Source organism: Mus caroli, unplaced genomic scaffold, assembly GCF_978045245.1.
Source record: "Mus caroli unplaced genomic scaffold, Mus_caroli_1 scaffold_12, whole genome shotgun sequence".
Taxonomy (NCBI): Eukaryota; Metazoa; Chordata; class Mammalia; order Rodentia; family Muridae; genus Mus; species Mus caroli.
Genome location: NW_028227267.1, coordinates 36,254,681 through 36,258,067, shown reverse-complemented (window position 1 = coordinate 36,258,067; position 3,387 = coordinate 36,254,681).

Here is a 3,387-nt window from a genome sequence, read left to right as displayed (position 1 = left end):
TGATTGTGTTACCTCACTCAGGATGATGCCCTCCAGGTCCATCCACTTGGCTAGGAATTTCATAAATTCATTCTTTTTAATAGCTGAGTAGTAGTACTCCATTGTGTAAATGTACCATATTTTCTGTATCCATTCATCTGTTGAGAGGCATCTGGGTTCTTTCCAGCTTCTGGCTATTATAAATAAGGCTGTCTTCAGGATCTGTTGTTATGTCTCCTTTTTCATTTCTGATTTTGTTAATTAGGATGCTTTCCCTGTGCCCTCTAGTGAGTCTGGCTAAGGGTTTATCTATCTTGTTGATTTTCTCAAAGAACCAGCTCCTTGATTGGTTGATTCTTTGAATAGTTTTTCTTGTTTCCACTTGGTTGATTTCACCCCTGAGTTTGATTATTTCCTGCCGTCTACTCCTCTTGGGTGAATTTGCTTCCTTTTGTTCTAGTGCTTTTAGGTGTGTTGTCAAGCTGCTAATGTGTGCTCTTTCTAGTTTCCTTTTGGAGGCACTCAGAGCTATGAGTTTTCCTCTTAGAAATGCTTTCATTGCATCCCATAAGTTTGGGTATGTTGTGGCTTCATTTTCATTGAACTCTAAAAAGTCCTTAATTTCTTTCTTTATTCCTTCCTTGACCAAGGTATCATTGAGAAGAGTGTTGTTCAGTTTCCACGTGAAGGTTGGCTTTCTATTATTTATTTTGTTATTGAAGATCAGCCTTAGTCCATGGTGATCTGATAGGATGCATGGGACAATTTCAATGTTTTTGTATCTGTTGAGTCCTAGATGGCCTAGTCAGCCATCAATGGAAAGAGAGGCCCATTGGACTTGCAAACTTTATATGCCCCAATATAGGGGAATGCCAGGGCCAAAAGAATGGGAATGGGTGGATAGGGAAGTGGGGGGGCGCTATGGGGTACTTTTGGGATAGCATTGGAAACGTAATTGAGGAAAATATGTAATAAAAATATTAAAAAAAATAAATTAAATAAAAAAAAATAAATAAATAAGGCTGTTATGAACATAGTGGAGCATGTGTCCTTCTTACTGGTTGGGACATCTTCTGGATATATGCCCAGGAGTAGGTATTGCTGGATCCTCCAGTAGTACTATGTCCAATTTTCTAAGGAATAGCCAGACTGATTTCCAGAGTGGTTGTAAAAGCTTGCAATCCCACCAACAATGGAGGAGTGTTCAACTTTCTCCACATCCTCACCAGCATCTGCTGTCACCTGAATTTTTGATCCTAGCCATTCTGACTGGTGTGAGGTAGAATCTCAGGGTTGTTTTGAGTTGCATTTCCCTGATGATTAAGGATGTTGAACATTTTTTCAGGTGCTTCTCTGCCATTCGGTATTCCTCAGGTGAGAATTCTTTGTTCAGTGACAAATGTTCTTAATGGAAGAGACTTCTTTCCTGTCCCTACCCTACATTTCTTCTTTGTCCTTCCAGGTTGTGTGGTTTTTAATTGAACAAGATCATCCACAATCAAAGATAGAAGTTTATGGAGACCTATAGGTTCAGGTGCTTGAAGATGGAATGCTAATTTTCCTAGGTTACCTGGCACCCATGCAGAGCTCTTATGGGTTCAAAATAATGCCATAGAATTGTCAAGGCTGGAGCAGATCTGTCACCTCTCATGAAGGATAACCATGCAGACTAGGCATGAAATGCCTAATTGATGAAATGCAGAATTGAGAAGATCCTCAGTGAGAAGAGATAGAGGAAGGAACAACCATTTAAGGCCAGCTCACCAGTGTTGGGATGAAACTTCAAACACATGTGCATGGATGGAGCCTGAAATAGAGGTCACATGCCTATGGTGGAGAGCATGTCTGTGCAAGGCTAGGAAGGGAGAGTGATGGTGGATATTGATTTTAACCACACTAGATCTCAGAGTTTATTGAGGAAGTACATCTTCCAGTGGATACTTCATGCTTGTGAAGGTCTCCTGCAACAGATCTCATTCCTGAGACTAACTGTGAATCACACACTTAATGTGTAAAGGAATTAATCCCCTGGATCCCCAAACTGGTGCTGTCAAACCAGGGATTTTAAGCAGAAGCCTGAGAAGGACTGGGGGATGTGTTAAGTTGCTCACTGTCTTTGGACACCTTCTCTTTCTAAGCTAAGTCTAACACAAAAAGGACACCTGTAAACACACAGGAAACCAATCTTCATCAAGTGATATGGGTCTTCTTGTCCATCTTTCAATTCTCTAGTGGATCCTGAGCCTTATTTACTTGTAGGTCTTCAGTGTAGTGCTTGGCTGTTTTGGTAAATGCTATCTGTCAGGTAGCTTAACCTGATATCTAGTGATGCTATTTGTGCAGGTAGATAAGACCTTGACATCAATCTTTAAACAACTAAACTGTCCCGAGCATGCAGTGTGGACTGAGACACTTCCTTTTCTCTTTCAGATAGATATTCCTTGTCTTGAAAGTATTCTGTCAGCCATCTCAAGGACCAATCTTGTAGCAGCCAAACTGACTATGGAGTCTCAAATTGCCACTTGCCTTGTAGCTGTTGTAGCAGATGAATGAAGTTACAGACCTGGAATGTAACTCAGGGAGCATGGACTTTTTTATTAGGTTCAATCATAGCACTGGGAGATCAAAGAGAAGGATAAATTACCCCATCTCACCAGACTTGTTGGAGACAAAAACAAACAAACAAACAAACAAACAAACAAACTGTGAGGCTCCATGGAGTCTTTTAAAGTCTGCCACCCTCTTCATAGATCCGTCTCAGATTCCATTTATTGCCCTTAATTGGGTATATATATTCTCTAGGGAAAGTTTTCAGTGTTGGGGTATAACCCAGAATATAGATACCAATACATAGATTATTAAATTCTGTATCTGTGGTAACTGGCTGACTAGATGGATCAGTGGATAAAGGTAATGTGACCAAGCATAGAGACCTGAGTTCCTTCCCTGTAACCTACATCATAGGAGAGAAAAAACTCCATAAATTGTCCTCTGACTTTCATGTAGGTGGGGGTGCCAGGTCTTAGCAGCTAAAGTTTCCCCCTGCTCACTTACACTGAGAACTCTCCATCTGATACAATCATGTAATTATATGACTCTGTGCTCTATTTGAGAGATTCAGTACTTTTTTATTTTCACTTTTGTTGCCCAGAAGTTAGAGAAACCAAGGAGGCCAGCATCAGACCAACACCTGAAATGCAGGTGAGGGATTATGGATATAGGGAATTTGTAACTGAGGTGTGAACATCATGTGTTCCAAACTGCTCTAAATGGTTTTCAATACATGTGTGGCCAACTGTAGTAGATGCTGTTATTTCATTGCTGTTTCTTTGTTGCTATAGTTTTGTTTAATTGTCTAACTCTGATTACCTCAAAGAGACAAAAAAACTGTGATGAAATTTGCACTAA